This window comes from Geotrypetes seraphini, chromosome 6 (genome assembly GCF_902459505.1).
Source record: "Geotrypetes seraphini chromosome 6, aGeoSer1.1, whole genome shotgun sequence".
In the NCBI taxonomy this organism is placed as follows: Eukaryota; Metazoa; Chordata; class Amphibia; order Gymnophiona; family Dermophiidae; genus Geotrypetes; species Geotrypetes seraphini.
Genome location: NC_047089.1, coordinates 70,296,971 through 70,323,063, shown reverse-complemented (window position 1 = coordinate 70,323,063; position 26,093 = coordinate 70,296,971). Strand labels below are relative to the sequence as shown.

The following is a 26,093-nucleotide window of genomic DNA, read 5'->3' as shown; positions in this document are numbered from 1 at the left end:
CTCTGAGTCAGTAAATCATACCAATCTTTCAGAAAAGCACCGAAAACCCACCTATTTGACAAATTTGTTTGAATTCCTAACCTTCCAAACACTAACTCCCCTCCAACATACCCCCTCTTCCTTCTTACCTTGCTTCCCATCTACCTATTTATCACCACCCCAAACCTATGTTGTCATATCCCGATACACCTGTACTGTCCACAAACCTGTAGCTGTACCTGGTAATCACTCGGTTCGCTTGAACTGAAAAGGTATGACAGGATATAAATAAAGCTATTATTTATTATTATTATTATTATGCTGTGGACAGCAATTTTCAAGTGTGTTTCTTGGACTAATAGAAAATCAGCTCTAATATACCTAGTCCCATTTTAAAGTATTTGACTTTAATTGCCAGACTTCACGCCTTTAACATTAATTGATATGATTTTTAGGAAATCAACCTATAATCCAGTGTCTCTCAGATTTTTTTGAGGGGTCCTCCAAATCTATTTCTTTAACTTCTTGGATAAGCTTTGCAATGTCTGCCTAGAGCTCTGCCACCTTGTCACTGATCTCTCCATTTACCCTATGCTAAATCTCAAGTTTATTTTTTCAGATGTAGAGTTATTCTCATGTGATTGAAAGTGCTGTGCATTCATTGCCTCTTTCAAGGTATTGCTTGTTACATCATTTTCATGAGGCTCGCCATCCTCCATCTTGACGCCTTCTCGGGCCTCCAGTCTTCTGCTTGCATATGCAAACTCACTCAGGTCAGAAGATTTCTGACAAAGTAGGGGATCTGGATGTTTACTAGGGGATCTAGATGTCTGCAAATGTATCAATGACAGGGCATTAATGCAGATAGTGGGTTGAATGGACAGTTTCAGCTCAAGTGTTTATCTTGCTGGATGATGTCACTTCCTCCCAAGAAATAACTGAAGAGCAATGAGCCTGGCAATGTGTGGGAAACTAATCACATATTCCTAGAAAGTTTTCCTGAACAGCCTCTAGAAGGATCCTCTGCACAGGCATTAGATAATCGCATGAGCTACCTCTATTGCCTTTCTCCACCTGTATCACCAGAATAATATGCCAAAATATTGTGGGCTGTTTTAATCATTTTAAAAATCCTTTCTAGTTCTTATGATTAAACATAATTGGAAAGCATATATTGGCTTAAAGGAACCTTTCATATTGAACCTCTTCATTTGATAAACAATGCAAACGGATAATCTTTTATAATATGTAATATAGCAGCTTGTTGCTTTCAGTCCAGTCTCAAAGAGCACAGTACAGTCTACGTAATGTTTAAAGCAGCAAACAAACAATTGCTGTTGCTCAAATGTGAACATGCTAAGAAATGCCTGTGTAAGAGGAGGAGAATAAAATTCTGTTCCAGCAAACAATAAGTTAAAATTCCTAGTTTTCCGTCATACCACTGCCATTACAAGGGTAAGGGCACACTTCTGCAAAAGCAATGCACCCGAGTTTGCTAGTTAGTAAATGTTTTCAGCCACCTTTGCTTATAATATATGGCTTCTTATCATTTCACCTGTGTGAAAAGGAAGAATGAAAATATTCTGGAGTTGCTGTCAACATTAACTCCATGAAGGCAGAGGCCACAAAATGGCAGAATGTACTTTGTGATTAAAAGGTCTCTATGCAAAACAGGGGGAAAAATTGCAGCATTCTACAACCACCACAGATGAAAAGGTATTTAGCCAAAATCTCTTTGCCTGGCTCTTCTTAACACTCCAAATATTATCAACGGCAGGTAAAACACTAAGGCCCTTGTTGTTGGCTGTCACAGAACACCTGCGCTTGTTTGCACACCGCCCCTAAATGAACACTCCTGCAATTCACTAGAAAATAATCAAGACATTTCAGCTTTCATTTGCCATGAATCCATCCCCACCAAACCTCTCAAAAGACAAGCTGAAGGACACACCAACCTTAGTGTTCAGTTCAGTGGCATTGAGCATAATCCAGACATATTGGCCCAGATTCTCTAAAAGTGCGTCCCGATTTTAGGCAGCTGTAGGCGTCCAACAGCTGTCTAATCAGCCAATCGGGATGCACGTTTTTAAAAAAAACAAAATGCTCCCCCAGGCAGGCCGCCTATATTGAAGGCGAGGCCCTGATTCTGTATAGGACGCCCGGGAGAGGCGTCCTATTCAGAATCGGCCTAAACTAAACCCCGATTCTGTAACCGGCGTCCATGTTACAGACGCGGGTTAGAGAATCGGGTTAGATTAGACACGGCCCGCTACACTTATCGCGGCAAGGAATCTATCTGCCGCTATAAGTATAGCGGGCCGCGGCCTGTCCGATCGGATGCCCCCCCCCCCCCCCGACCGACCGCCCCCCCCGACACTACCGACCGCCCCCCCCCGACACTACCGACCGCCCCCCCCCCCGACACTACTGCCCCCCCCCGACACTACTGATGCTGGCAGGAGAGTGTCCAATCCCTCCTGCCCGAAGACGGCACATCCCCCCCCCCCTGCCCGAAGATGGCACATCCCCCCCCCTCCTGCCCGAAGACTGAACACCACCCCCCGGCGCTACCGATGCTGGCAGGAGAGTGCCCAATCCCTCCTGCCCGAAGACAGCGCACCCCCCTCCTGCCCGAAGACGGCGCACCCCCCCCCTCCTGCCCGAAGACTGCACACCACCCCCCGGCGCTAACAACCCCCAAACTAACCTGTTCTTCGGGCCAGACGGTTCTTTCCCGTCTAGCCGGTAAGCCCGCCTCGTCGAAATGAGGCGGGCTCGCCCCTTCCCGGCCCATCCCTCCGAAGCCTAAGGCCTGATTGGCCCAGGCTCTAGAAGCCTGGACCAATCAGGCCTTAGGCATAGCGGGTCCGCCCATCCCCACTTGGCCAATCAGACCTTAGATTTAGTGGGGATGGGCGGACCCGCTATGCCTAAGGCCTGATTGGTCCAGGCTTCTAGAGCCTGGGCCAATCAGGCCTTAGGCTTCGGCGGGATGGGCCGGGAAGGGGCGAGCCCGCCTCATTTCGACGAGGCGGGCTTACCGGTTAGACGGGAAAGAACCGTCTGGCCCGAAGAACAGGTTAGTTTGGGGGTTGTTAGCGCCGGGGGGTGGTGTGCAGTCTTCGGGCAGGAGGGGGGGGTGCGCCGTCTTCGGGCAGGAGGGGGGTGCGCTGTCTTCGGGCAGGAGGGATTGGGCACTCTCCTGCCAGCATCGGTAGTGTCGGGGTGGGAGGGAGATCGGTAATGTCGGGGGGGGGGGGGGATCCGATCGGACAGGCCGCGGCCCGCTATACTTATAGCGGCAGAGAGATCCCTTGCCGCGATAAGTATAGCAGCTGCGTCTACTTACAATGTAGACCAGCATTTGGCTGGCCTACATTTTTAAGGTTTCTTCCTCTACTAGGGAGACGCGTAGGGCCACCTAGGTTCGCCTAAGGCCCTTAGGCGAGCTTAGGCGTCTTGCGGGTCTCCCTAGGCTCCCGGAGGTGCCTTCAGGCCTGCCTGGGGAGCATTTTTTTTTTTTAAACGTGCATCCCGATTGGCTGATTAGACAGCTGTAAGACGCCTACAGCTGCCTAAAATCGGGACGCACTTTTTGAGAATCTGGGCCTCTCTGTCTAAAAACTGTTTCCTTACACTGGTTTGTTTCTACATTACATACAGAAACAGGCTTTTCTACATTCTATAGTAGCAAACACATATTTTATACAGTATAATAAAGAACACCAAAGCAAGGTTCTTTATTTGGTGCTTTATTTATTTCGTTTTCTATACAGTTCTCCCAGGGGAGCTCAGAAAGGTTTACATGAATTCCAGTTATAAAGAGCTGGATACTGAGCTCATGTTAGTGTATAGGATAAGGTCGAAGTACAACGCTCCCAAACAGACATAAAAAGCACCAACAAGGGCCCTCTGGAATCTGGGAAAAACCTAACAAAAAGCTTTTTTGAACTGTTCAGTGACTAGAGACTAGCCAAATTCACCAGTACTTGCGATAAAGTAAAAACACAATTTCATTCTAAACAGCTATGCCATCAGCTCATAGCAGCTCATAAATGAGAGAAGTTTCTTCAAACCTCCCCATGCTATTTGGTTCCATGCTTAGCTGATTCATGATTTTATACACCTCCCTCTTCTTGGGACAATCTTAGCATGGATTACTTGTATGTTTACCATTATTGTAGCTGTGACCAAGTTCAAACTACAGATTACACCAAAGTGAGAAGCTAGAAATAGATGTTCAAGCTACATGGTCACCCCTGCCCTCAAAAGCCCACTCAGCATTACTAAAAAACATATATTGCTAGTACCAGTTTAAGGTTGTTTCAAACACTGCAGCGAAAGCGTTTCAAGGTGAACCACATACATGGCCGTCAATATTTTCCCCTGCAAAAAAAAGTAGCACTGTACTAGAATACAAAATAGATTCTTGAATGTCTTTTAGCTGACTTAAGACTTTAAAGAAAGTTCATTTAACAGAAGGAAGAAAAAAAATAACCTAACACCAGTCATTTTCTTTTTTCCCCTGGCAGTTAAGTGCAGTGAAGCATGTGACAGGGTCTCTACATTCAAAAGAGGTAAACAGCATATACAGAGAGAATTCTTAAATGATACTGTATCGCACTTAAACATAGCTCCAGACCACAGAAAAATGTGTTACCTTAATTCTTTTTACTCAGCCTCTCCACAATCCCAAACAGCAAACTTGTGAAAGAAAAGCTGTTAATTTTTTCTGCAGTTAAGATGGCTCCAGTAGATTGGGGAAGTGGTGGTGTCTGTGCTTCGGTTTATGAGTCATACATGAAACCAAGTGTTTCTAAGGGAGGCACGCCCATGTTGCTGTGGGCCCAATTACTCTGCTAGGTCAAAAATGCAAATCAGCAGGTAAGAGGAAAAAAAAGGAAAGCACACACAGCAACAGGCATGAGGACAAGAAGACAGCTCACAGGCTACGCCAAAATACCCAGCCCCACCTTAGTCACTAAGAGCAAAGGCCATATATTCTCTGCAGCTAATGTAAATACAAAACAAGCATAAGAGCACTTCAATCTTTCAGTTCAAAGTAACAAAAGATTGTAAGGTGTCTTTTACCGATGCAAACTAAATGAACCAGGGTTCATTTCTTGAATACTAAATAAGGAAATATACTAGACCAGGGGTCTCAAAGTCCCTCCTTGAGGGCCGCAATCCAGTCGGATTTTCAGGATTTCCCCAATGAATATGCATGAGATCTATGTGCATGCACTGCTTTCAATGCATGTTCATTGGGGAAATCCTGAAAACCCGACTGGATTGCGGCCCTCGAGGAGGGACTTTGAGATCCCTGTACTAGACCATCCAAATACAAAAAAGGGTCACCGAACAAGCTGTAAGTGTTAACTTTTTAATTTATTGAACTCACTTAGCTGTGACCAGCTTTCCATAGTGAAACTACTGTGACTGGGTCCCTTCCAAATGGTAAGTGCAATAGTGTTGAATACCAATATAAAGGCAGAATATCAAAATGTTTGAACAATATTTTTCTAATTGCAGAATTCAGAGAAATGCCTGGCAAAAATTACTTGATTTATCCTGCCAATTACACTAACCTAAAACTACTTTGTTCTTTGTTCAAAGAAGAGAGACCAAGATGATAAAGAGGATGGAATTCCTCTCGTATGAGGAAAGACTAAAGAGGTTAGGACTTCATCCTGGAAAAAAGACAGCTGAGGGGAGATATAATTGAAGTCTAAAAAATCCTGAGTGGTGTAAACAGGTATAAGTGGATCGATTTTTTTACTGCACCAGAAATTACAAAGACTAGGGGACACTCGGAATTACAGGGAAATACTTTTAAAACCAATAGGAGGAAATTTTTTTTTCACTTGGAGAATAGTTAAGCTCTGAAACGAATTGCCAGGGAATGTGGTAAGAGCGGTTAACAAGGCTGGTTTTAAAAAAGGTTTGGACAAGTTCCTGGAGGAAAAGTCCACAGTCTGTTATTGAGACAGACATGGGGAAAGCCACTTCTTGCCCTGGATCGGTAGCATGGAATGTTGCTACTATTTGTGTTCTGGCCAGGTACTTGTGACCTGGATTAGCCACCGTGAGAATGGGCTACTGAGCTTGATGGACCATTGGTCTGACCCAGTAAGCACAGTTACTTACCGTAACAGGTGTTATCCAGGGACAGCGGGCAGCTATTCTCACATATGGGTGACATCAACGACAGAGCCTGGATGCGGAAGCCTCGCAAGCAGACTTGCTTGTAGAAACTAGAAGTTTCAAGTCGACCACACCGCGCATGCGTGAGTGCCTTCCCGCCCAGCATAGGGTGTGTCTCCTCAGTTCATATAGCTAGCAGAGAAGCCAACCAGGGGAGATGGGTGGGTTGTGAGAATAGCTGCCTGCTGTCCCTGGATAACACCTGTTACGGTAAATAACTGTGCTTTATCCCAAGACAAGCAGGCAGCCTATTCTTACATATGGGTGACCTCCAAGCTAACCAGAATGGGATGGTGGGAGTGTTGGAATTTAGGAGAATAAATTTTATAATACTGTCTGGCCAAACTGGCCATCCCGTCTGGAGAAAGCATCCAGATAATAGTGAGAAGTGAAAATATGAAGCGAGGACCAAGTAGCAGCCTTGCAAATTTCCTCAATAGGTGTAGATCCGAGGAAAGCTACTGAAGCTGCCATTGCTCTTATTTTATGGGCTGTGACTCTACTGTGTAGGGGTAATCCAACCTGGCATAGCAGAATGAGATACAAGCAGCCATCCAGTTGGAGATGGTACGCTTAGAGATCGGATGTCCCAACTTGTTTGGATCGAAGGAGATAAAAAGTTGAGGAGCAGTTCTGTGTGGTTTGGTGCGTTCCAAATAGAAGGCCAAAGCACGTTTACAGTCCAGAGTATGAAGAGCTGAATCTCCAGGATGAGAATGAGGCTTTGGAAAGAACACTGGAAGAACAATGGATTGATTGAGATGAAATTATGATACCACTTTAGGGAGGAATTTAGGATGAGTACGGAGAACCACCTTGTCATGATGGAACATAGTGAAAGGTGGATCAGCAACTAAAGCTTGCAGCTCACTAAATCTTCGAGCAGAAGTGAGGGCAATGAGAAACACCACTTTCCAAGTAAAATACTTTAGATGAGCCGTAGACATTGGTTCAAATGGAGGCTTCATCAATTAAGCAAGAACAACATTAAGGCCCTGATTCTCTAAAAGTGCGTCCTGATTTTAGGCAGCTGTAGACGTCCTACAGCTGTCTAATCAGCCAATCGGGATGCACGTTTTTAAAAAAAAAATGCTCCCCAGGTAGGCCTGAAGGCGCCTCCGGGAGCCTAGGGAGACCCGCAAGATGCCTAAGGGCCTTAGGCGGGCCTTAGGCTGAACCTAGGCGGCCCTACGCGTCTCCCTAGTAGATGAGAAGCTTAATAATGTAGGCCAGCAAAATGCTGGTCTACATTGTAAGTAGACACGGCCGCTATACTTATCGCGGCAAGGGATCTCTCTGCCGCTATAAGTATAGCGGACCGTGGCCCCTGACCGATCACTGGCAGGAGGGTGCCCAAACCCTCCTGCCCGAAGACGCACCCCCCTCCCCGACACTACCGATCCCCCCCCCGACAATATCGGTCGCTGGCAGGAGGGTGCCCAATCCCTCCTGCCCGAAGACGCATCCCCCCCCCGGCGCTAACAACCCCCACTCCACCAAACCTGTTCTTACAGATGGGTCTTGCACGTCGAGCAAGCAGGCACGCCTCGTCGAAATGAGGCGGGCCCGCCCTTTCCCGGCCCATCCCGCCGAAGCCTAAGGCCTGATTGGCCCAGGCTCTAGAAGCCTGGACCAATCAGGCCTTAGGCATAGCGGGTCCGCCCATCCCCACTTAATCTAAGGCCTGATTGGCCAATCAGACCTTAGACTTAGTAGGGATGGGCGGACCCGCTATTCCTAAGGCCTGATTGGTCCAGGCTTCTAGAGCCTGGGCCAATCAGACCTTAGGCTTCGGCGGGATGGGCCGGGAAGGGGCGGGCCCGCCTCATTTCGACGAGGCGTGCCTGCTTGCTCGACGTGCAAGACCCATCTGTAAGAACAGGTTTGGTGGAGTGGGGGTTGTTAGCGCCGGGGGGGGGGGGGTGCGTCTTCGGGCAGGAGGGATTGGGCACCCTCCTGCCATCGATCGATATTGTCGGGGGGGGGGGGGGAGAGATCGGTAATGTCGGGGGGGGCGGTCGGTAGTGTCGGGGGGGCGGTCGGTAGTGTCGGGGAGAGGGGTGCGTCTTCGGGCAGGAGGGTTTGGGCACCCTCCTGCCAGCGATCGGTCAGGGGGCCACGGCCCGCTATACTTATAGCGGCAGAGAGATCCCTTGCCGCGATAAGTGTAGCGGGCCGTGTCTAATCTAACCCGATTCTTTAACCCGCGTCTGTAACATGGACGCCGGTTACAGAATCGGGGTTTAGTTTAGGCCGATTCTGAATAGGACGCCTCTCCCGGGCGTCCTATACAGAATCAGGGCCTAGGTGTCTTGCGGGCCTCGCCTTCAATATAGGCGGCCTGCCTGGGGAGCATTTTTTTTTTTTTAAAAACGTGCATCCCGATTGGCTGATTAGACAGCTGTAGGACGCCTACAGCTGCCTAAAATCGGGACGCACTTTTAGAAAATCAGGGCCTAAGGTCCCAAACCACAGGAGGCGGTTTGAGAGGAGGTTTGACATTGAAAAGTCCTTTCTTGAATCTGGAAACCACTGGATGAGCAGAGAGGGGTTTCCCTTCAATAGGCTGATGGAAAGCTGCAATTGCACCGAGATGGACTCGGATCGATGTAGACTTGAGGCCAGAAGTGGATAAGTGGATAAGTGCAAAAGGTAATCCAAAACAGAAGATAAGGCTCCTTATCATGAGAAAAACACCATGTAGAAAATCTAGTCCATTTTTGGTGATAGCATTGTCTAGTGGTAGGTTTCCTAGAAGCCTCTAAAAGGCTGAGAAAACTGAAGAGGAGTCATGTTGAGAGGTACCAAGCTGTCAGGTGTAGAGACTGCAGGTTGGGATGAAGCAGAGATCCCTGACTCTATGTAAGCAGAGAAGGAAAAACTGGTAGAAGGTATGGCTCCCTGCTGCTGAGTTGAAGTAGAAGGGAGCACCAAGGTTGTTTCGGCCACCGAGGAGCAATCAGAATCATGGTGGCATGATCGTTCTTCAACTTGACCAGAGTCTTGAGAATGAGAGGGAATGGAGGGAATGCATAGAGGAAGAGATTCGTCCATTCCAGAAAAAAAAACATCTGCCTCAAGGCGATGAGGAGAGTATATCCTGGAGCAGAACTGTGGCAGTTTGTAGTTGTGGGGAGCTGCAAAGAGGTCTATCTGAGGCGTTTCCCACTGTAAAAAAATGTGATGAAGAGGCGAGGAATGGAGAGTCCATTCGTGAGGTTGCAGAAGACGACTCAAGTTGTCTGCCAAGCAATTTTTCGCCCCTTGGATGTAGACAGCTTTGAGGAAGGTGTTGTGGCAGATTGCCCAGTCCCAAACCTTCAGAGCTTCTTGGCAAAGGAAGGCAGATCCCGTCCCTCCCTGTTTGTTGACATAATACATGGCGACTTGGTTGTCCGTTCGAACGAAGACTACTGTGTCGTGAAGCAGGTGTTGAAAAGCCTGGAGAGCTTTGAGGATCGCTCTGAGTTCCAACTGATTGATATGACACTGACGATCCGTACTGGTCCAGAGGCCTTGAGTACGAAGACCATAGAGATGAACGCCCCAAGCGTAGGTCGAAGAGTCTGTCGTGAGGACCTTCTGATGAGGGGGCATTTGAAAAGCAAACCTCTGGAAAGATTGGAAAAGAGCATCCACCAACGGATCATCTTCCTTTGTGGTGTGTACCTGCCATAAGTTGCTCCACCAGACTCCATCCATAGAGGAGAGTGCATATCCCCAGGTGTTTTTGTCAGGAGTGAATTATGTAGCACACTGTTCTGTGTGGAAGGCAGCGAGAGGGACATAGGAAGGAGGCACTGTGGGCACTAAAGAGATATGAAGGAGGCACTGGGGGCACTAAAGACAGGAAGGGGCACTAAGGACATGGGAAGGAGGCACTGGGGGCACTAAAGACAAGGGAAGGAGGCAATGGGGGTACTAAAGACAGGAAGGGGCACTAAAGACATGGGAAGGAGGCACTGGGGGCACTAAAGATATGGGAAGGAGGCACTGGGGGTATTAAAGACAGGAAGGGGCACTAAAGACATGGGAAGGAGGCACTGGGGGCACTAAAGACATGGGAAGGAGGCACCGGGGGCACTAAAGACATGGGAAGGAGGCACCGGGGGCACTAAAGACATGGGAAGGAAAGAGGGAGGGAATAGAAAGGGACAATTCTTGGGCCCGAGTGCAGAAAGAAAGAAATGAAAGAAAGGATATACAGACAGAAGGAAACACAACCAGAGACTCATGAAATCACCAGACAGCTAAGGTAGGAAAAATGATGTTTTTGTCATCGGCAAAAATCTCACACCAAAAAGAATGTAGGGGTTTTTTACTTCTCAAGATCCCTACATTCTTTTTGGTGTGAGTTTTTTGCCGATGACAAAAACAATGCTAACTTAAAAATCATCAATGATTGCTACGTGACATATTAATTGAGGCTTTTTCTTCACCTTTTCTATTGAATGTGAGATCTGAGGAATTAAGTCCACTGCTGGTGAGTAACATTTTTTAAATAAATTGTTGAGTCTACTGTCACTACAATTGGGAGACGTTTAAATACCTATGTGGCATAAATACGCAGGAGGCACGTATCTTTCATTTGAAAGGAAGCTCCAGAATGAGAGGGCGTAGGATGAAGTTAAGAGGTAATAGGTTCAGTAGAAAATGCATGTTAAAATCATCTGATTCCTGTTAATTTTATTATTTTAGGTATCTGTATCTGAAATAGTGTTAGGGATTCTTAGAACTGTCCTATAAATCTGTTTCCACATTTATCCTTGTTGCTTTCTAAATAAATAGCGTCTTTTATATATCCTTCTGGATTTCACACACCACAATAAATAAATGAACTGCAGGAGGCCCAAAAGAAAATATTTGAAATACCACCAGAATCTGAAACAAAACATCAAAAATTTTTATTTAAAAGAGGCACCTGAATACTGTGTTGAATGTAGGTAATAACATTAGTTTCTGAAGGATTTTCTACAATTCATAATCATCAAATGTCTTTTAAATAAACCAATATAAAGAGGGTTATAAGTAATTAAAGAGGGAATTTAATAACATGTGGGCAAATTTTGACATTTTTAATATTTACTCTTTACAAATTTTCCATTTTGATACTGACACTTTCCTAAACTTCTTAAATAGACAGGAGAATCTGGATAGAACCTTTGCAATCTGTTTTCCATTCCTACTCAAAAATAGGAAAAAAAGTCTCTTCTTTGATGCTTCACACAATGTAGACAGTTTCTAGAGATCTTTCAGGACACGCATAGGACAGAGCATTTCATCAGATCTTGTTGCAGTACCAGAGCTGATAACTCAGGGGGCGAGGGACAGCTAAAAAGTAATATACTTTAAGTGATAACATTCACAAAGGCCTTCCATCAACAACCAACTTGGCAGCCGTGAGATCTCCAAAGGCTCCAGACATCTGCAACTGCACAAAACTGAAATCATGATCCATTCTAGCCAGTGTTAAAACAATTCATAAAACTGACTGCTACAAAATAAATAGATTTAAGGCTGATCACTTGGAAGTTAGATTCAGCACATGTACAACAAAACTTTCACAAAGCTACCAATCACTGATGGGGAGAGACAATTAAGGGGCTGCTGGTCATATCAGATTTAAAAGACACTTTTCTTGTCTGTCCTTCTGTGGAGTCCCAGAAGAGCTCCTTCCCATTCTGCTAGGCACCCTTATGTTAGCACAGCGAGGGTAATTTTCCAAAGAATTTTTACCCACAAAAATAGCTTTTAATCAAATTCCACGTCGAATGTGGACATAAGTTACACACATACAGCCTGTACAGACAACTTTATCTGTGCTAATCAGAGGTTTTACTGAGAACAGATTTTACATAAGCATAAATACCTATGGATAATTTTTCAATTTGGAAGTAGCACATACTTTAATTTTAAAATATTGGTAAAGAACACACTTGGATAAAGTAATGCACATATGTGTACAGCACTGCATATATCTAGTAGCACTACTGAAATCTATCTATCTATAGAATCAGATGTATCTGTGTGTGTGTGTGTGTGTGTATGTATGTATGTTCTAGCATAACTCTGAAACGCATGGACAGATTTCAACCAAACTTGATATACATATGACTTACTATCTGGGAAAAAATACTGTGGGTGTGAGAAGGGGGTGACATAAAAATTATCGAAACCGACATTTATTAGTGTCTAACCCATAGTTTTCAGGCTTGTTGAGATGAATACTGACACTCCTGATGACGTTTAAGTCCAAGTTCAGCCCCATAGAGAGGGACATTCTTGTGGGAAGGGGGTAACATGTCAAAATAAATCAAAAACAACAGCTATTAATGTATAAAACCAATAGTTTTCAGCCTCCCTGAGATTAATACTGACACTGCCAATGGCGTTTAAGTCCAAGTTCAGCCCCATACAGAGGGCCATTCTTGCTGCTAAAAATGAAGATGACCACGAAACAAACAATCAAATACTTCCAGTTTTACCAGGCGTAATCACTGAATACAAGTCTATCGATACCAGAAGATTGGGATAAATAAATATCCGGGCAACATCGGGTGATCAGCTAGTGATAAATAATACAGTACTAGTACTAGGAGAGAAACAGATGAACAGGGATAGCATTCAGAAAATATAGATGTACACACACAAGATGGCAGACAGGCAAAACTAGGAGGAGAAAGAGAGGTATGAAGTGCAGACAAAAGACCAGAGGAGGTCTCTGAGGAAGGAGCAACTAGTGTGTTATACATGCACTGGGGACTGGCACTGGCTGTGCATCCTGTGGCATGACTTGCTGGTCCACTCCTTCCCTAGTTGAGATAATATTCAAGCACCCGTTACTCTGTCTTATCTATATATTCCATTTCAGCTTACACCCTATGCTGTCTTTTAAGATGTTTATTGGGCATTGTATTACATTACATTACATTAGGGACTTCTATTCCGCCTATACCTTGCAGTTCAAGGCGGATTACAAAAAAGCTAACTGGACATTTCCAATATTGTAAGCAGTATACTATGCTACAATATGGACTGCTATTTTAATATTTATCTGATGAAATTGTCTATTGTCTATGTCATAATTGTCCTTGCTATACATACTACCTTGAGTGACTTTCTTCAAAAAGAGGGGGGGGGAAATAAATCCTAATATACAAATGATTAAATAAATATTAACCAACCAATAAGGGCAGGGAATAAAGCCTACTTTACATATAGGGGTAAATTCTCTATTAGTACGTCTAACATAGGCGTGCTTTAGACGTCCGGGAAACGCAAGTGTCAATCAAACGGTACTTAGGCGTGCGGTAGACGTCCCTACAACCTCTTCGCGCAAAATAGACGCAGGTTTCTGAAACGTCATTAAGACGTCTCCAATGGACCCGTGATAGACGTGGGTACGGTTTTGGGTTTTTTTGGGGTTTTTTTTAATTATACTTTATTTATACTCTTTATTATCACTCATTCAGCATTGTAAGTATAGGATGATGAAAAGGATAACTAAAACACAGTATACCATTTTGTAAACTATATATTAGTTGATCTAGCAATATCAGTGAGGTAGGGAATGGCAGACAGAGAACACTGCTGTGTTGTATCTTTTTCCTCTAGGATATCAGAATTGTACAGTTTACCATTAATACAAGGGAAAAAAAAATATGTTATGTTTCAAAGGAGAACTAGAAGATGAAACGTACCGAGTGGGTGTTGAACTTACATTATCAGTATGGAAGGTGGGAACCGGTAGATGTATGCTACACAGAAAGCTGTACAGAAATGTCATACTCACCTCCTATTAGAAGTGGAAAGGATAGGACTTTGAACACCATATAAACTTCGTTTAAGTTCCACAAAGACTGGCAGGAAAGGCACCCTAAGTCATCCAATAAGCTTTCTCTCGATTTCCCAGAGACATTATTTCAGAGAGGATAATTTAGAAGTGATATCTTGCTCGAAAGAACACTCTCCTGGTCTTAAAACATTGCAACAATCAGCTCATTCTTCAGAACAAAGGTAAATCCCATAACTTACACTGGCCCAACTTAGAAACAGAATCAAAACACAGATTAGACCTGAATGTGGCTTCTAGTTCACAGGAAGAGGAAGTAGCAAGCAGCACATCATCAAGGTGCACCTGGAAGGTAGATATGCCACAAGTAAAAGACAAGCCGGGAGTTGAACTCACAACCTACAGATGATCGATATAGTGCTTTTACTCACTGACCTACACCTGTGTCTCTGGTTCCCCTGTCATAGCATACCTTAGTGATGTGCTAAAGTATACTCTACTTAGCTATCATATCACAGTCAGTTGAGGCAAAAGACTGGTAGCTCAATGGTGTAAAGCACCATTGTCACAGATGCAACACCCATATTCTTAAGTATGGTTCAATAAATGTAATACAGAGTCAAAATTATGCTGTTTATTTTATCAAACCCAAGCTCAACTTTGTAATGTATTGTGTATAGTCTCGCTAATGTGTTTGTGATGAAAATGAGATGCGATAGGTGTATATCCTATATAACAAAACTCTAGCCGCGCATGCGCACATACCTGTGTGCTTCTGTGATCTCTGCTCTGTGATCAGTAGGTCTGTGGCCAGCAGGAGTGCAGATGCAGCAGCCAGGCGACTCCCCCCTCCCGCCCTCACTCACCACCAAAACCACCACCGCCAAAGCCTCCTCCTTCTGCCCAGCCGGGAGGAGGGCTCCGAGTCGCTGAAGACTGTCCCAGATCAGCTTACACAGTCCCTAAAAAATTAACCTTTTCATCTGAGGCGCGAGGCTGCGGTGACCTTCCTCCCCCGGCTCACTAAGGTTTCATCTTAAGAAATTCAAATGCATTGTTGAAAATGCAAGTGACTATTCTCTGTCATCCTAGACACCCCTGCAACATCCCAACAACACACTCCTGCAGCATAATCAAGTAAAAGTTATAATCAAGTAAAAGACAAGCCGGGAGTTGAACTCACAACCTATGGATGATTGGTACAGCACGTTTACTCACTGAGCTACCGAGCTACTTAACTGTAGCCCTAACCCTAACCATAAAGTAGCATCTGACATCATAGAAGCCGTTAGAATTTTGAAATCGTTTTGGACGTTCATTGGGTGTTCTCAGATCAAATACACCTGTAGATACTTGCAATGATTACCCCTTGTCAAAGCTTGTACCTAAAGCCATTTCTGGAGACTCCCATTCCCAAGTCCCCAACATAGCTCAGTGCTTAAAAGCACTGCATGTATCTTCCAAAGGTCAGGGGTTCAAGTCCTGATTAAGGTTACCAAAGACATAATATTCTTTTTATTTTCCACCCACCCAAACATGCATAGCTAAGCTAAAATATGTGAACCTCACTTCCCAATCTTCATTTATTTAATTTATAACTTGTCATTGTGTTTGGGGGAGGTGAAGTTTCATTAGGTTTACATGGTAAGCTTCTAAGCTTGTACCTAAAGTCATTTCTGGAGACTCCCATTCCCAAATCCCCAACATAGTTCAAGTGCTTAAAAGCACTGCATGTATCTTCCAAAGGGCAGGGGTTCAAGTCCTGACTAAGGTTACCAAAGACATAATATTAATTTTTTTTTCACCCACCCTAACATGCATAGCTAAGCTAAAATATGTGAACCTCACTTCCCAATCTTCATTTATTTAATTTATAACTTGTCATTGTGTTTGGGGGAGGTGAAGTTTCATTAGGTTTACATGGTAAGCTTCTAAGCGTTCTGCTATACTTTTTTGTATAACAGCGATATCGGCGTGGTTTAGGATGTAATCAACAGTGTTGATGTAGTGCGGAGCAGCCGCTGCAAGCACGCCCAAGCGGCACAAAAACATCATCGCGTTTTTTTGCGTTGTGACGTCATAGAATCACCCGTTCTTCATACGCAGTTATTTCTCCTAAAATGGCATTGATGAGAGCACATTAACCAGGCGATCCACAAATGTCATCTTGCTGTCAGAGGAAAGGTTTCCTCTCATCAATGCTTAGGATGTCCGAGCCATGGTAAGTTGAAAATAGGTTTGCCTGGAAAGGGAAATGTGCACCTTACAAATGGCACCTTACAAATGGCACCTTACCATGTAGACCCTGTTATAAGAGCTAATAGGAAAAAACTAGGACCTTATTAAAATGAGCAAAGGTGGGAGTCGAACCGGGGAGTTTCAGAGGTCAGAGCTCGGAACAGGAGCATTACCGTGTTGAGCTAGAAATGCTTTCTTGTGCTTATAGCAGTTTGGATTTGCTTATACCGCTTCTTATAGGCCGTTAATTCTGCTAAGAGACAAAACACTGCAGTTGTATATTATTGTTTCTTCACCATTTCAGAAATGTATACTTTACCATGATAAAAACTAACAAAGTATGCCATGTTTAAAAGGAGAAATATAAGATGAGTTGAACTCAAATTCTTAGCATGGAAGAGGGAAAAGTTTATTTTTCTGCTACACAGCAAAGTTGTACAGTAATGTTATATTCAACTCCTATAAGAAGTGGAAAGCATCATCAAAGTGCACCTGGAAGGTAGATATGCCACAAGTAAAATACAGGCTGGGATTTGAACCCTCAAAGCCCGGAAGATTGGTAGAGAGTGCCTTTCCTCACTGAGCTACAGCAACTTTTGCTCCAATGTCTCTGGCTCCCTTGTCATATCATATCTTAGTGAAGTGCTAAGGGAAAAGGAGTTTAGCTATAATGTCATAGTAGGCTGAGACAAAAGAGTGGTAGCTCAATGGTTAAAAGCGCTGCTTTCACTGAGCCCCAAACCCATATTCCCAAGTGTGCTTGAATGCATGTGAGGTGGAGCTCCATTTTTCTCACACGCTAATCTTCATTCTAAGCACTGTACTAATGGATATATGACTGTAAGTAATCTGTTCCGTTTAGGCGTCATACCCGGAAAAGTGGTGTTTTTTTGCCCTTACCGATCAGCGTCATTTGTGCTGCAATTCTTTAATACATATTTAATATTTGTTTTCTACTTGAAAACCTTCCAAATCTTTAGGCATTCCTTTGCTTAAACTTATTTGAGTTCATCCTGATATGATAGCTAATGAGCATAGACAGCTCAGTCAAGTATGATATGAAAGGTTGGTGAGATGGACCTAAGTAGAAGCAGCTGTAGCTCTATGTGTTAGGAGCCAGCCTGTGCTCCTAACATCCAGAGGTTGTGAGTTCTACACCCAGCACATCTTTTAATTGTGGCATACTACTTTGAAGGTGCAGATTGATGAGGTCACAATGAGGTCAGTTTTGTGCAACTGAAGACCTCCATTTTGCAATAAGGGAAGCTGAATGTTAAGTGTGTATCTGTTTATTCTCTTTTTAAGTGCTGATAATGTGTGCTGATTTTTCTTTGCTTTCAAAAGAAAGCAGTGCTGTTTGTTGAGAAAAAAAAGGGGGTTGTAAAAGCCATGTGTAAATTATATTATTGTTCGGGCAGAAATGTGGTTTGTTATCCATGCAATATAATGTGTCCCATTGACATTATATTTATTAGGACAGAGAAAAGATGAAAATTACCTATTCAAACTCACTATTGGAATTATTGATGAAAAACACAGCGAACGTCTGCCTCGCGTCTAACAAAGAGCCGCAATTACGAAAGTTGAAACGGCATTGAAATCCAAGTTAGACCAGGGTTTCTTACGTCTACATAATACACGATATTTAGACGCAGGCGTTCGCTCAGGTAGCACCTATCTAGCATCCCCATTTGGCACGCCCACGGAACGCCCACGGAACGCCCACGTCCAGAGCTGGAGATGGGACTATGCTTTCTGTAGACGTCAGTCCGTCAACTACCTCTTAGGGACGTCTATGTGTCGTTTATTTCCCAATTAACATTAATTAAGACCCTTAACTCCGTAATTATTCACTTACATCGGACGTCCAAAGCACGCCTAAGTTAAACGCAGTAATAGAGAATTTACTCCATAGTGTATATTAAAGAAGACGATCAAAAGAGAATAGGGAGAATTGAATAGGATGATGGGATTAGTGAAGGAGAGGACTATAAAAAATAAAAAAAGCTGATCTCTAACAATAACTTTTATTCAGAATTCACACTAAAAGAGAACAGCAAGTCAAAGATAAAACGTAAGTAGTTAAAAGGCTACAAAGAAAATATGTTACCATTTACTGACGAGGCAGTATTCAACATGATGATACAGCAAGGTTATCAAAGCCACAGGAGTTCAACCTTCAACAAATTAGGCCTCCCAACCCCCTCATTCTGCCCCATCATACCACTCCATTCAATTTTTCATATATCAAATTAAAAAATCATGACAGTGTTATTTATACTATTTTAACCTTAGCTGTTTTGGGTCCTTCCCTCCCTGCAGCGTGCGATATAGCCAGCCACTTGAGCCCAACACAACCAAGCCTTTGCTCCTCTGGGACTTCTGTTTGCCAAATGCTCTACTCAATCAACCCTTCTCCCCTTTGTTCCCAAGGGGGTACACAGTGCTTGGAAATATCCTCCATTCCATATACTGTCAACCCACTGATAACACCTGCACAGCACTAACACGACCACATCTTTGTGGGTTTCCAGTACATATCATCTGTGTTTCCTCTCTCCAACTGGCTCAGGTCATCACCACAAATAAAATGTAGTTCAATATTAAGCGGTCAGATCCCCACAACCTGCTTTAAGGCCTCCTGAATCTCATTATCAAACAAGTCAATGCCAATATCTGATAGGTGAAAGTTATAAAGTCTGAACAAAAATTTTAAGCTTCCTTCTAAGACAGGGGTGTCAAAGTCCCTCCTCGAGGGCTGCAATCCAGTCGGGTTTTTAGGATTTCCCCAATGAATATGCATGAGATCTATTAGCATACAATGAAAGCAGTGCATGTAAATAGATTTCATGCATATTCATTGGGGAAATCCTGAAAACCCGACTGGATTGCGGCCCTCGAGGAGGGACTTTGACACCCCTGTTCTAAGAAATCCATGGCATATCCTCCCCCTTTACTGATCAATTTATAATCTCAATAGAAACACAATCTACAATAAAAAAAAAAAATGTAGCGCAAGGAATCTTATCTTCAACTGAACATTTACAAGAAAGTAGTAAAGTGAAATTAAAAATGAAAGAAATAGTCTTAAAGTTGTAAGCACTACAAACTTTATAGTACTCACTTTTCAATCATTGGCATAAAAAAACCCTCCATAAAATCACTAAATTTTAATTCATTTCAATCCAAATTTGTAATATTTTGCAATGTATCCCAAAATTCAAATACTTATTCTGAATGAAAGAATTTAGCTGTTTTCAATAACTCCCAACTGGGGGGGGGGGCAAACATATGCAGCCCACTGTTCTCTCTTGTTTATCATAGTATATTTAAATTAATTTGTATGTACTTCGCCTTGCTATCCCCCTGAGGAAAGGTTATTCCTTAAATACCAATAAACAAACAAACATCCACACCAGAAGGTTCCTCCCTCCCCACACCTGAAGGCCCCTTAGAAAAGCTCCCCTCGTGAAGACCTCCCAGGAGGCTGATAGGGGAGACTTCAAGAGGAGGATGAATGCTCTAAGGGAGGGTGGCTTCAAGACTACAAAAAAAATTGTAATTCAAAATTTTGATTGAGAAGCTATACTTTAAACATATCTTTCCTCTTCTTCCTCCCTCTGGCAACACTCCTGATTGTGCTAATATATTATTCCCCAGAAACTCTGAAACTCATTTTTAAATATGTTCATTTGCATATATCACTTCTTATTTACTAATACGAGAAGGGGATATATGAGTGATAAAAACCGTTATGAGGAGCCACAGTTAAGGGTCAGTTCATAAATTAAGCTCTCAAGTTTTTGGAAGTGACTTGGTGTACTAAAAAAAAACCCTCCTTCACTTATACTGTATATATTCAAATATGAACAGTGATTTTTGGTCTAAAAAAAAAAGAAAAAAAGGCCCCAAAATTGGGATCTCAGTTTATATTTGAGTCTTTCTCCCTTCCTCCACCCCGCAGAGACCAGCATGTCTTTTTTCACCTCTTTCCTCCCCTTCCGCCGTGTCTGGAATTTCTCTCTCCACTCAGCAGTGACTGGCTGGCCTGTCTTTTTTCTAATTCCTCTAGCTGACGCTGAAAAAGCCATGTGCTGAGCATATGCAGGACCTTGAGCATCTGTGCATGCTCAACACCTGCCAGTTCCTGCCTTCTCTAAGATGCTCAACGAGGGTATAAGCCAGTAGCCGTTGAGCATGCACAGATGCTTAAGGGCCTGTACATGTCTAGTGTGCAGCTTTCTTTGTCGTGTCAGGAGAGATATGATAAAGACATGCCAGTCACCGCCATTGAGAAAGAAATTCCAGTCACCATTGCGGGGGAGGTAAAAAGAGAGAGGAGGGAGGAAGAGTGTAAGGTAAGGGCAAAAATGTTGCACACTAGGGAGGAAGGGGACAGGGAGAATTCAAGACACCACAGGAGAGGGGAGAAGGGAACACACTTGAATATACCCCCCCCCCAGCCAGTTTATATTCAGATTAACATTTTTTCTTGGTTTATACTTTGATAGGTTTATATTCATGTATATATAGATAGATATGAATATATATATATATATATATATATATATATATATATACACAGTATAAATTTAGAGCCCATCGAGACAGATAGGGAAACGCTTTAAGTACCTGTATGTAAACCGCTTTGGTTGTAAAATTACAAAAAGACGGTATACAAGTCCCAATCCCTTTCCCTCTTAAACTAGAAAAAAAATTAGGGATTTTTTTTCCCCTAATACTGATTTACAGTAGAATTACCTCATCTCTAGTGGAGTTTACTTTCGATCTAAGTATTCAGCATAAAGGCAATTTCTGGAAAGAGGACTCAAATGAGGAAAAGAGCAACATAAACCTGTCAAGTTAAATGCAAAGCATTAATTAAAAAATGGAAAAAGAATTTGAAAAGAGGGGAGGAAGTGATGGCAGCGTGATGGCAGTGTGAAGGCAGCGTGAAGCATTAGCTCTGTTGGGCCCTAGCAGTACAATATGCATTTCTAGCATTGCTGTCATAGATTTGCTTACCATCTGGTAGTAGATCAGTCAACAAGATGTCCAAGCGAAAGAAACTGGAAAAATGTAAGTTTGGTGCAGAGACAGGGGAGCAGATGAGCTGGCAGCTGTATGTAAGGCCAAAAAAAAAAATGTTGGTCAATCAGACAATGTCAGAGGATGAGGATCCTGTGTTCCCCAAGGTCCCCAAACAACAGATTTCTAAGAGTGAAATCCTGCGCTGGTTCCAAGAAATTAAGGAAGCCACCTTGGGGAGGTGTAAGGAGGTACAATCTATGCTTGTTGACATGAAAACTGACACTGCCAAATTCTGCACTTGCGCAGATCAAGCGGAAGAGCAAATAAATTCACTTTCTGGAGAGTTGAAAGAGATCAAAATGGACTTGCGGGTACTGCACAATCAGGTTGAGGATCTGGAAAAAAAGATCTCAGAGATGCAATCTCCAATTTAAGGGAATCCTGGAACTGGTTGCTTATAAGGACTTTGGCTCAGTGATTAAAGAGATTTGTCATCTGTATAGAGATTATGAAGGATGATATTGGTGATATTATCTTTTTGAAGGCTTATCAGGGCCTAAGGCAGCTACAAGAGGAATTTCCAAATGATATAGTGGTATGCTGTGCGGATTATCTCACTAAGGAGTGGCTCCTGCGCAAGGTCTGTCAGCTAAAAGACAATTATTTGCAGGGGTATCTGGTAGTATTGTTAGTGCCAATGTGGATGAGCAGCATCAGATAATAGTCATCAGACTTGATGAGTCTCAGCAAGCTCTCCATAACATCTTGGATTTTGGCACTGGACAGACAACATATCTCTTGTGACATCATGCTTGGTCTGCAGATGGATGCTTCTGTACCCCTCAGAAGGGAATTGCTAACTACCACTACCTTACGCCTGCTAGTGGTCACGGATCCAGTAATTTGGGGGATTTCAAACTTTGGTCTTTCCTCTCTTTGGGATGCTCTCATCTCCTCCACTTTTTGGGTCTGTATTTGAAAATATTGGGTTTTTTTTTCTATTTTCTGCATGTATGACTGAGGCCAGGTGTTCTGGTGGTGATGGAAGACCAGAAACTTTGATTGGTGTCATGGCCCCAAGTAGGAAGATATCTGTCAGCTCTCCTTCAGCTTTTCTGTACTCGAAATAGTCCAACTTAAAAGTGAAGACAACTGCTATATACTGTGACATCAAATGGCTGAACCATGTACAGTAGTTTGCTACATACACTGCCACCTTGTGGCAAATCAACACAGCAAAACTTGTTTTGCTAAAGTGGTACCTGTGCTTGAAATATAAAACATATTCTTTTGTCACTGTCAAAAGATTCCATTTAAAGGTTACATTCTCCTATTTGGGTTCATTTATTCTTTCCAAACTAACAGAATATTTTGGAGCCAATCTATTCTAACTTACTCCCTCCTCCAGAGGAAAAGCACAACACACACACACACATTATATATACTGTGTACACATATACACAGGGTAAATAAAAAAGTAAAGTCAAAATACTTCTTTCAAAGCTGATAAAATGTAACTGTGAGCAACTTTCCACATAGTCCCCATGTAAGGCGGCACATTTGTTGTATCATTCAACTAGCTTCTGCATTCCTGCAAAGAAATTTTTCAGCTGCTCCTGAAGCCAGGTGAGCCCCACTTCCTTTACTTCATCATCAGAGGTGAATCTGTGACCTTGCAGCATCTCCTTCAGTGGACCGAAGATGTGATCATCGCTAAGCGCCAGACTCAAGCTGTAAGGAGAATGTGGAAGACATTCGAACCCAAGCGGTTGCACTATGTCTTCTGTTACTGCTTTTGTACTAGGACGTGCATTGTCATGGTGCAGCAAGGCTGTTTTGGACAGAATTCCTCTTTTTTTCTGCAAATTGCAGGTTTAAATTCATTTTGCAGCAATGGACAGTAGTTTTCACTGTTCAGTTTTTGCCCTTGTGCTTGTAAATGCGCCAGAATAGGCCCCTTCATATCTCAAAAGAAGGTTAACATGATTTTTGGAGGAGGGCTGATGTTTGAATTTGTTCTTCGCTGGAAAAGATGGATGTCTCCACTCCATGCTTTGCCTTTAACTCTCCTGGTCATAGTTATGCACCCATGTCTCATTGCCAGTGACAATTCTCTCCAGAATACTCGGATCTTCTTCATACCGTCTCGGGAACTGGGTCGCAACCTAAACCCGATTCAAAATAGCCAAGCAAATGTTAGTAAATCAATCGCTTGGCTATTGTGCAGGATTTTACTAATTTGCATGGGTTGGATCGGATCGGACAATGGGGAAAAACACACGGTGGCCCTTTTAGAGAATCAGGTGGGTAGCAGCGACATCACTAAACCTGTGAAAACAGGTTTAACAACAATCGCTGACTTTAGTGAATCAGGGCCTTTATCAAGCAGAGCTGCCCATTCTATTCCTATGGGTGGATTGGCAACACAGCTTGATAAAAGTAACAATTTTGGTCTGTGGTTTTATACATTTAAAATTCCAAATTTGACCAAATCAAGCCGACTTAGACCACTTATATATTCAGCTTTAACTATAGATAGGATCACATTATAAAACAATACAATACTGGCTGCATTTACATTTGTAATTAAAAACTGTAAAACTTTGCTGAACTCCTTTTGACTGCAAGAGGAAGCTACTTTTATATATAAAATGTATTACATTCTGATATGTTCTAGAAATATCTGTTTTACCTAAGTGGGACGTTTGATTATTTTTGAGGGAAAGATGAGAATTACAGCTACGGTAATTAAAACACTATTCATACCATATTTTTGATGTAGTATCTAGCACAAGAGGGAGTTAGAGTTTCTCGTCCTGCTGAAGACTGACAAAATCTGCATACTATAGGCGACAAGACCAGACCAGAGCTACTAGAAGCACCATGCAGAGATGCGTTGCTAAACAGCGGATGACCAGAGGCCATGGAGGTAACACATACAGGAGTTCATAAGCCAGCAAGGGCTAAACCAAGGCCTCCAGCCCTAGGTTTCCACACTGTTCGTCAACTGAAAAAATGCCTGGGCTTCAAGTTCTCTGCTGAAGACATCAAGTCCATCTGGGGCCAACCCCAGTGCTGCACGATCAAACGGAATGCCTTCTGCGAGAGGAACCATTCTCCCATGCCCAGGAGCTGTCAGCTGAGAAGTCTACCTGAACATTGTTAACTCCGGCCACATGGGCTGCTGAGAGACAAAAGATGTGCTTCTGCCTAGCGAAGCAGCAGACAAGCCTCCTGGCCCAAGGGAGCATTTCTTTTGCCTCCATGACGATTTACGTATGCTACCGCCTGGTGTTGTCAGACAATACTCGCCCTCCTTTTTCCTTCCAGAAGGGGCTGGAGAACGAGTAGCCCGGAGCTCCCAATGATTGGTCGACCAACGTTTCTCATGAGGAGTCCACTGTCCCTGATTGGAGCGGCTCCTGCAGTGAGCACCCCAACCCGACAAGCTGGCATTCGCCATAAGAGTCATCCACTCTGAAATCTGAAGAAGCCTTCCCTGGTTTGTAGAACACTCGATTCTCAAATCTATCATTGGTCTTCTTAACTATTAAGTTTAGAAAATAAATCTCATTTGAATGCATAGACATGTTGAACTGTATCTTCTGGTGCCTCTGATTCAACCAACTGACAAAATCAACCAGCTCTTCTTCAGATTCTTTCCACAGTAAAAAGACATCATCGATATAATGGACCCACAGTTTGATATTGTTTAAAAATTCACCTTCATAAATCCATCGCTCTTCATATGCCTTCATAAAAAGGTTTGCAATGAATGGGGCCATCGTGGCACCCTTAGCCACCCCCGAAGATACAGTTCAGCATGTCTATGCATTCAAAAGAGATTTCTTTTCTAGACTTAATAGTTAAGAAGACCAATGATGGATTTGAGACTTGAGTGTTCCACAAACCTACTAATAGAAATACTTTCCTACATTTTCAAAGCTGTCACCCTTTGTCACTTAAGAAGAGTCTACCGTTTTCGCAGTTCCTAAGGTACCCACGGAATTGCTCTGCTTTAGAAGAATATACACAACAAGCTAAGGAATTTAGTTGTAAGTTGCTTGCCTGAGGATAGCCAAGTGAAGTGGTGAATGACTCGTATAAGAGAGCTAGATATATGCAAAAGAGAGTTGCTTTTCACCAAAAGACCAGTTGAGGAAACCACAAAAATACCCACATGCGTTTTAAGATATGGCATGGGAGCTGAGCGAGTAGCCTGTTATACGCAAGCATTAGTCTACAATTACCGTATTTTCACGCAAATAACGCGCACCCGTATAAAACGCGCACACGGGTATAGCGCGCAGAAATCACGATGATATGTACAAAAACTTTGGTATACCGCGCTCACGGGTATACCGCGCATGCTGCCCGACGCTCCTTTCGCCCGCCCTGACTTTCCGTGCACTGTCCCGACTCTCCGTTCACCCCCCCTGACTTCCGTGCACTGTCCCCCCTTGAAGGTCTGTCCCCATCCTGAAAGCCTGATGCCCCCCCCCGACGTCCGATACATCCCTCCCCCCGAAGGACCGCCGACTCCCCAACAATATCGGGCCAGGAGGGAGCCCAAATCCTCCTGGCCACGGCGACCCCCTAACCCCACCCCGCACTACATTACGGGCAGGAGGGATTCCAGGCCCTCCTGCCCTCGACGCAAACCCCCCTCCCCCCAACGACCGCCCCCCCCAAGAACCTCCGACCGCCCCCCCAGCCGACCCGCGACCCCCCTGGCGACCCCCACGACCCCCCCACCCCCCTTCCCCGTACCTTTGGTAGTTGGCCGGACAGACGGGAGCCAAACCCGCCTGTCCGGCAGGCAGCCAACGAAGGAATGAGGCCGGATTGG

At 43.7% G+C, this 26,093-nt stretch overlaps 1 protein-coding gene across 3 annotated transcripts in view; it reads right to left on the bottom strand.

Moving 5' to 3' along the window:
* Window positions 1-26,093, bottom strand: part of ELF1 (E74 like ETS transcription factor 1) — a 242,524-nt gene that overhangs the window by 209,900 nt on the left and 6,531 nt on the right. Inside the window, exon 1 of one of the 3 annotated variants that reach the window (XM_033950620.1) lies at window positions 4,640-4,776. The exons of 1 other annotated variant lie outside the window; for it this stretch is intronic. The gene's annotated coding sequence lies outside the window, so the exon portion shown is untranslated. Of the gene's footprint in view, window positions 1-4,639; window positions 4,777-26,093 lie in introns of those variants that run through there. One more of the 3 variants, XM_033950623.1, reaches the window with a different exon arrangement.